Consider the following 9,618-nt stretch of genomic DNA (forward strand, 5'->3'; position numbering starts at 1 on the left):
TAGCGTTTTGCCAACATTTTCAATTGTTCCTTTGTATGTGTGTGTGTGTGTGTGTGTGTGTGTGTGTGTGTGTGTGTGTGTGTGTGTGTAGGCCTGAGGTTAAAGTTGAAAATCACTTTAAATAGCAATCCCAACTTCTTCATTGGTGCAGGGTCTCTCAGTCAAACCCAGAGCTTGCTGCTAAGGCTGGTATTATTAGCCAGCTTGCTCTGGGGGGATCCTGTGTTCACCTTCCAAGGCTCTAACTGCAGGGAGGCTCCCATATCCTCCTGGCATGGATATGTGTGTTCTGGGGATCTGGGCTCTAATCCTCATGCTTGCTTGCATGGAATCTGTTCTAGTTTCAACACCAACCTGTCATAGCCTAGAATCTCTCAACTCAATAATTACCCAGATCTGACTTGCCTACAGGCCTGTCTATGAGGGGTTGTCTTGATGGTTGATAGACGCAGGCCTAGCCCACTGAGGGCGACACCATTCCCTGGGCAGATGATCTTGGGCTGTATAAGGACGTTAGCTGAGCATAAACCAGAGTTAATAAGCCAGCATCCATCCTCCATTGCTTCTGCTGTACTTCTGGGCTGTGAGTGAGTTTCCTGGTTGGAAGTTGTACTGTGCGGAAAAGAAGCAAGCAGTCTTGTATTCATATTCCTGCCTGGGGTTTCTGCCCAGACTTCCCTTGATGAGATGAGTTTTGACCTGAGTGGGTGAGGTGCAATGAATCCTTTCCTCCCTCAGTTCTTTTTGGTCATGGTATACGCTATTGTTATAACAACAGAATATGATACTATACATAAGTGACCTAAAAAAATTCCACCAGAGAACTCTTAAACCTGATAAACAACTTCAGCAAAGTAGCTGAATATAAAATTACCTCAAACAAATCAGTGGCCTCCCTCTACACAAAGAATAAATAGTCTGAGAAAGAAAATAGGGAAACAACACCCTTCTCAGTAGTCACAAATACTATAAAAGTCCTTGGTGTGACTCTAAGCAAGTGAAAGATCTGTATGATAAGAACTTCAAGTCTCTGAGGAAAGAAATTGAAGATCTCAGAAGATGGAAAGATCTCCCGAGCTCATGGATTGGCAGGACTAATACCTAGTTCTTAAAACACGAACCTACCTCTTCAGTCCAGGATCATCTTCTTTATCTTCCTTCCTTTCTGTTTTATTCTCTCTCTCTCTCTCTCTCTCTCTCTCTCTCTCTCTCCCTCCCTCCCTCCATCCCTCCCTCCCTCTCTCCTTCTCACCTTCTATCAGTCTCTCTATCATAGCTCTGGCTGCCTTGGAACTCATTAGGGAAACCAGGCTGTCCTCTAACTGATAGACTGACAGAGATTTGCCATCCTCTGCCTCCTGAGTGCTGGGATGAAAGGCATGCACTACCACACAGCCAGTCTTTTTTTCAAATTCCTTGGTCACTTAGACATGAAAGAGGCTTAATCCTTGAGTCCAACAGAAGGCAAAGGAGGTCTGAATTAATCACAGAGCTCCTTGAAAGCCCATCCCACATCAAGCATGGCACCAGGATACCTTGGCCTTCAGAAAAAAAACAAACCACGAGGCTCAAACAAAGAAAGAAAAAAATCTGCCGAAGTCAAGGACACCTGCCCTCTCCACTTTTATTTTCATGTGGCTGACCTCAAATTCACTGTGTAGCCAAGGATGACCTTAGGTTCTGATGCTCCGACTCTAACACCAGTATGTAGGGGTGGAAGAACAGTAGCTTCTCTCTGGTACAGGCTTTGCATGGCTGTTCAATGTAGTTGAATTCTAAAGGGTCAACCCAGACTTAGAGACAGTGGCCACTATGGCTATGCAAAGAAGCTGTGCCCATGGGCAAGGATACACCAAGGGGTCACCTACCTACACCAGGCTCTACACTGAATGCCTTAAGGCTGAGGAGTGCACAGTCCCATCAGCACAGGAGGAAACAGGTCTATGTCACCTTCCTATGGATCGGGGATCCTGGGATCTGCATCCCAGGAAAATGGACTCAGGTCCATTTGCAAACAAGCAAACAAGCCACTCCTTTCACTCCTCAACTAGGAATGAAAAAGTCTCCACAGACACTTAAGAAAGGTTTTCCAGGCCTGACCCAATAAATGCTGTCAATGGCATGCTGGGAAACAAGTTTCTTCTCCCCAAAAACCAAGTAGAGCTCTGGAGATGGCTTTTCCGGCCATCTGGCAGCCTGAGATGAACCCCTAGGACCTGCATGATCGAGGGAGCACACCAATTCCTATAAGTGACTCTCTCGCCCCGAATTGTGTGCCCACACATACATACACCATGGAGACAGACTCACACACAGACACACACTAAAGAACTAAAGGAAAATCTGGTTTGAACAGTTTGCTAATGCTCATGGTGCAAATATTCACCATAGTTAGCTTCAAAATATTAACACATTAGCACATGCTCAACCCTGTTTCAGAAAATTCCCACAGTCAGTTCCTGAGAATGTGTACAAACAAGGTTGGGCGTACATCCATTATGTCTGACCATTTCATTTCACTTTTCAAAGAACCTGTTTTTGAGACAGGGATTCACATGTAACCCAGGCTGGCCTGGGACCTGCAGGATCCTCAGCCTCGGCCTCCCAAGCAGTGGATTCCATGGGAAAGCCTGCCCAGCTTTGTTGACATTATTTTTATTTTAAGATTTATTTGTTTATTTTATATATGTGAGCGCACTGTAGCTGTCTTCAGACACACCAGAAGAGGGCATTAGATCCCATTACAGAACTTTGTACTGGGAATTGAACTCAGGACCTCTGGAAGAGTAGTCAGTGCTCTGAAACACTGAGCCATCTCTCCAGCCCTCATGATATTATTTTTGATGTAGCAGAGGTGAGATTAAATGTTGCTGAAACATTAAAATGTAGAGTTCCAGAGGAAACAGATTGATCCATCCCAAGGTGAAAACCAGGACAGCCACAGCAGACGGCAGTTTACAAAAGGAATTAATTACATGTGTAAGACAAAGACCTCATTACATGTATATAGACTGAGAGACAAAAGAGACACTTATGTGATTCACATAGACTGATTTTCACAAACTATGTGGAAGAAAACAGCCACAGGAAGACGTAATTAGGGACATTTAGAAATTAAGAGCTTGGTAATCTCCTCACCAAGCAGTCAGCCCTTCTGTACATCCCACTTGGCTTCAGAAACACCCTTGACTACACTTGGAAGCCATAGCCCGAGTACCTGCTGGCACCTATGACCATGCACCCACTGCCATGGTCACTCTTGCAGAAAGGGCCAAGAACTTAGCAGCATAAAGAGTGGAGATCCTAGGCTGGGGATGCTGCTCCGCGCCCAGCAGGCCCACCATCATGCACCCAGAGCAAGACAGGGCCACTTTCAGGTGTAGGGTGAAGGGGAAGCTGAAGGTGGCATTAGGCATTTCTAGTTTGCTAAAGTTTGTGCTGTGTCAGGGTTCTGGTGTTCCAGACAGAGGAGGACCACAAGACCACCCAGCACATGTGGCAGCTGGCAGAGGAGCCACAGGGCAACATGACAGTCCAAAATGTCCACACCTCCTTCATCCTTAGTTCAAATGAACTACACTGAAAGGATCAGGAAGTAATAGCCTCAAAGTGGCTCTTCCAGGCTTGGATCTGGTGGTACCATGTTCTCCCCAACATGAGTGAAGAAGAATAGACATTACACACAGGAAAAAATATATCCCTTAAAAATGCAGGTAGAGGGATGGCTCGGCGGTTTAAGAGTACTGACTGCTTGCTCTTCCAAAGGTCCTGAGTTCAATTCCCAGCAACCGCATGGTGGCTCACAACCATCTGTAATGGGATCTGATGCCCTCTTCTGGGGTGTCTGAAGAGAGCTACAGTGTACTCACATATGTAAAAAAAAATTTTTTTTAGACAACAACAATCACCAAAAAGAATGGCAGGCAGAGCTGGAGAGATGGTTCAGGGGGTAAGGGCACTGGCTGCTCTTCTGAAGGTCCTGAGTTCAAATCTCAGCAACCACATGGTGGCTCAAAACCACCCGTAATGAGATCTGACGCCCTCTTCNGGCATGTCTGAAGACAGGTACAGTGTACTCACATATATAAAATAAATCTTAAACAACAGCAACAAAAAAATAGACAGAGCTGGAGAGATGGCTCAGCAATTAAGAGCACCGGTTGTTTTTCCAGAGGATCTGGGTTTCCTTCTCAGAATCCATATGGCAGCTCTGTTAACTCCCATTCCAGAGTATCCAGTGCAGCCTCTGGCCTCCATGAGCACTGTACACAGGTGATATAGATATATATTCACACAGGCAGGCAAAATACTCATATACATAAAATTTTTAAAAAGTCTAGCTCATCAGGTAAAAGCGCCTACCACCAAGCCTGACAAAGTGAGTTCCGTTCCTAGGACTCACATATTGGAAGGAGAAACCAGACTCATGCGTGTAGTCTTCTGACCTCCGCCTGAGCCTTCCACAAATAAATAAATGTATATATGCTCACACACACAGAGGTTTTTTGGCTTTTTGTTTTTCGAGACACTGTGTAGCCCTGGCTGTCCTGGAACTCACTTTGTAGACCAGGCTGGCCTCAAACTCAGAAATCCACCTGCCTCTGCCTCCCGAGTGCTGGGATTAAAGGTGAACGCCNCCATGCCCGGCCAGAGTTGGTTTTTTTTTTTTTTTTTTTTAATGCAAGCTCACCTAGAATAGGCTACACTATCATCTCATTTTCTCCTGTGCCTTTCTCTCGTGAAGGCTAGGCCAACCAAGAAAACTGTGCACAAGTTGGATAATGAAGAGCAATGGAGGAAATTGTCCTGATCAAGTTGGGTACCAAACACCACATGGCAGGCAAGGACATTGCCTCGGGGGAGATCATCCGGCTGTCCAATACAGACTTCTCCAAAACTGTTTCTGAGGAGTGGCACTTCCACATCTGAGGCCACAGAAAGTAGGTAAGTATGCCGCTTCTGCTCTGAGCTTTGCAGAGGTCTTTGTGTCATCCAGTAGTGCTACCTGTTCTCAAAGGCTTTGAGTCTCTGTCACCCTCTTGTGTGTCTCTGAGCACCTGTCCTCATGTTCACATACCTACACACACAGAGAAAGACACAGACACACACACATAGATGCACACAATTAAAATAACAATAAATATAAATTTTAAAAATTTCTGGATGCTGGGCAGTGGTGGCGCATGCTTTTCATCCCAGCACTTGGGAGGCAGAGGCAGCAGATTTCTAAGTTCGAGGCCAGCCTGGTCTACAGAGTGAGTTACAGGACAGCCAAGGGTACACAGAGAAACCCTGTCTTGGAAAATAAATAAATAAATTCTTGGGGCAACAAGATGGCTCAGCAGATAATACTTCTCATTAATAGTAAATTATGGCTATAAAGAAGCAAGTGTAATAAAAGTTAAATTAAAAATTAAAATCCAGGGCTGGTGAGATGGCTCAGTGGGTAAGAGCACCCGACTGCTCTTCTGAAGGTCCGGAGTTCAAATCCCAGCAACCACATGGTGGCTCACAACCATCCGTAACAAGATCTGACACCCTCTTCTGGACTGTCTGAAGACAGCTACGGTGTACTTACATATAATAAATAAATAAATCTTAAAAAAAAATTAAAATCCAGGGGGCTAGAGAAACAGCTGAGCAGTTGAAAACATTGACTACTCCTCCAGAGAACATGGCTTCAGTTCCCAGCCCCTAGACTGTGAATCACAATGAACTATAACTTTAGTTATATACTGGGGATCTTACACCCTCTTCTGGCCTCTGTAGGCTCTGTAGGCACCAGGTACACAGGTGATTTACAGACACACATGCAGGCAAAATACTATCTATATCTATATATCTATATCTATATATGAATTTACAGCATTTAATGAACAGTAGCTTAAAACCTGAGTATACACATCACAGAGGCAAAACAAGCCCTGGGTCCCTTAGGAAAGAGCACATTTGGGACCTTGGAGAGATCGATCGTGGTGGAGGGGAGGGGGCAGGCTGTGCAGTGTTTCAGACCCTCTAAGGGGGGGAGGCAGGGACTGACAAGATGGCTTAGTAGGTAAAGGGGCTGAGTGCAAAGCCCACTAAGTTAGTTTGGTATCTACCATCCACATGGTAGAAGAAGAGAAGCGGCTCCCACCAGTTGTCCTCTGATTTCTGTATACACACCAAGATATTCACACAAGAATGGATTACAGACGCCCCTGCCCCTGGTTCTGCCCCTATGGGGACCTTCTCTGAGTCTCTCTCGCCCTCGCCCAAGGTGGCAGAGGTCTCAACAGCAGAGGAGGGACATGTGAAGGTGGGAACAGGGCCTAGCTTGATAGTGGTTCCTGTGCAGAGCACAAGCCAGAGAGCCGGGTACCGGAGAATGAAGTCAGCTGTGGGGAGGGAGATGCGGGAGTTAACATCTAGCTGCTGCAGGAATTAAAGGGTGTGGCAGTGTGTCGTTGCTCAGTAGGAAACACTGGGGTGTTGGTAATGAAGACTAGTTGACAGCCTGTATGTGCATGTCAACGACAGAGTATGTGACTCATGTCTGTAACCTAGGTGTTATACAATAATTCCTCATGGTGACAACTGTAATGCCTTCCTGATAGGACTTAATAAAAGAAATATGAAAAACTACAGCTTGTTTTATTGCTATTTATTTATTTATTTATTTATTTATTTATTTATTTATTTATTTAGGTAAAGTCTTGCTATGAAGCCCAGGTTGACCAATGCAAGTCTCTATGTAGCCCAGGCTGCCCTTGAATTAAAAATAATCTATGTGCCTCAGGCTTCTAAGTGATGTAGTGTATACCCAACAATGCTCAGCTTTAGAACTCTCTATTTGTTTATGTGTTTGTTTGTTTGTTTGTTTGTAACAGAGTCTCATTGTATGGCAGTTCTAGACCTCACTCTCACTTTGTGGGCCAGGCTGGCTGAAAACTCACAGAGATCCACCTGCCTCTGCCACCTGAGTATGGGGATTAAATGTGTGGACCACCACACCTAGCTTCAGCACTCTTAATGTGTGTGTGTGTGTGTGTGTGTGTGTGTGTGTGTGTGTGTGTGTGAGTGTGAGCGCAGGTGCTCAAAAAGGACAGAGACATTTAGTCCCCTGGAGCAGAAGTTACAGGTAATTGTGAGGAATGTGGATGATGCTGGGAATTAAACTTGGGTCCTCACAAGAGGAGATAATGCTGACAAGCCATCACTTCAGCCCCTAGAGGGTTTTGTGTTGTTTTGTTTGTTGTTATTTTCTTTTTTGAATGTGTCTCACGGTGTAGCCCAAAGATAAATAAATTCAAGGCAAGTCTGGGCTGCACAGGGTACTTGTGGGTGGCTCTAGACTCTAAGCATCTCCAGAGGGATTTTGTTGTCTTTTCTGCGACCAGACAGAATGTGGAAACACTGTCCTCTGGCGGTCAGTGTCTCTACTGCTGTGTGAGGACTTCCTCAGAGACCTTAGGAAAAAAAATCAGCCAACTGGAGAGTTTGTGAAAATCTTGGAAAAAAAGATAGTAATGTAATTTCTACTTGAGGCATACTGTTGATGCACAGTGGTGTTGGGAAAGGCAGATCAGTCTAGTTTGGACTGGTTGGTTATCATGGTCAGAAAGTCCCTTTTAAGGCAATCGGGACAGATCACACTGTATTGGGCCTTATTTCATTCCAATATCCATACTTATGATCATCTATGTCTAATCCACCACACTTAAGCCACATTTACCCGGGAGTGTTTGAGGGGGCTTCCTCAGCTATGATATAAGGGTAACAGCAGAGTCTTCCTCACAGGAATGTGATGTTCACATTTGCATCTCTGTACATGTATGTGCAAGAGTGTGTGCGTGTGTCTACATGCATATGTCACAGCTTATGAGTGAGCTTGTGAGAGAACAGGAGTCTGTTCTCTCCTGCCACACGTAGATTCCAGGATCTGAACCTGGGTCTGGGTCCGTGCACATGTGTGGAAGCCAGAAGACAATTTGCAGGGTAAATTGTTCTCTCCTCCTATCCTGTGAGTTCAGGGGTTCAATTCAGACCCTCAAGCTTAGAGTTAAATGTTTTTACCATTGAGCATTCTTGCCAGCCCCCAACTATTAAAACATCTGTCTGGCTGTCTGGCTGGCTGGCTGGCTGTCTAGGGGTTCATGGGGAGTGCACATGCCATGGCCATGTGTATGAAGGTTGCAGGGTAACTTTCAGAAGTCAGTTCTCTCCTACCACATAGGAGTCAAGGCTTAAACTCAGTAGCCAGGCTTGACAGCAAGTGCCCTACCCACTAAGCAATACTACTGGCCCCCAACTTGCTTTTTTGCTTTATTTATTTATTTATTTATTTATTTATTTATTTATTTATTTGACAGGGCTCACTTTGCAGCCTTAGCTGGTCTGATGCTCACTATGTAGATCAGACTGGCCTTAATCTAGGAAGGAGACCAACCGGCTTCTGGAACTAAAAGTGTCACCATGACACCTGGCCCCAACTTACTTTTGGAGCAAGGTCTATGTTCACTGGCTTGGAACTGGTGAATTCGATTAGGCTGACTAGCTAGTGAGCCCCTGAAGTCACCTGTCTCTCCTTCCTCTCCAGCGATAGAGTCATAACCTTGGGACCTAGGGCTTCACGTCTTTTTTACCTGAGTTCTGCGGATCACTCCCTGGCCCTCAGGTTTGCAGAACAAAGCTTCCATTTATCCGAGAGTTCACAGCTGCACTACTTCCCCAGCCCTGAGTGTGACTTTTAAATACATTAGCACAGAAGCCATCTTGTATGACAATTAGACATCTGCCATCGATCTTCAGATGCTCTGTAGAACTTCAGCATCTGGTCCTCAGAGGATGTTTCCGGGGCCCATCACTGCAGCTGCTGACAGCTACAGGACTCTTGTTGAAGAAATCCCAGGATGGTCCCAGACCTTAGCAACATTGTTTCAGGAAAATGCTTCACCTGTGTCCTCCTCACACTCTCAGAACTCCAAACAGCCCCTTGATGAAGATCTTAACTGCAGAGGGACCAATTTGCAACACCTTCATGGCGGCTCACTTCCACCAGCAACTCCAATTCAAGGGGATCGATCGCCATCTTCTGGCATTTGTGGGCACTGTACACTTGTGTTTACATACATCCATGGGGGAGGGGGGTGTAAAAAAATGTAAATTCCCTGTATCGTGAGGTGAGGTGATGTTTTCTCCCTTAGTTCTTTTTTGTTTTGTTCGTTTTGTTTTGTTTTTGTTTTTTCAAAGAAGCACTTCCAGGTGGTAGTACACACCTCTAACCCCAGCTTCTGGAGAGGCTCAGGCAAAGTGACAAGTTCAAAGTCCACCTGAGCAACTTAGAAACACTCTGTCCACACCCCCCAAAAGTTTTAGAGGCTGGGGGTCATATGTTCATAACTCAGTGGCAGGATGTTTGCCTAGAATGTGCAAAATACTGGGTCCTTAGCACCACATACATACAAAGGAAGCAGGCGGCAGAGGTGGGGGATCTGGCCTATATAGTGAATTCGTGTCCCCCCCAATATATATATATATATATATATATATATATATATATATATATATAACAGAAAGAAGGAAGGAGGAAAGGGAGGGACAGAAAGGGAGGGAGGGCGAGAGTGAGGGGGAAGGGGG

At 45.3% G+C, this 9,618-nt stretch overlaps 1 protein-coding gene across 1 annotated transcript in view; it reads right to left on the bottom strand.

Moving 5' to 3' along the window:
* Kpna7 (karyopherin subunit alpha 7) overlaps positions 1-9,618 on the bottom strand; it is a 109,973-nt gene that overhangs the window by 87,989 nt on the left and 12,366 nt on the right. The window lies entirely within an intron of this gene.

Source organism: Mus pahari, chromosome 23, assembly GCF_900095145.1.
Source record: "Mus pahari chromosome 23, PAHARI_EIJ_v1.1, whole genome shotgun sequence".
Lineage (NCBI taxonomy): Eukaryota > Metazoa > Chordata > Mammalia > Rodentia > Muridae > Mus > Mus pahari.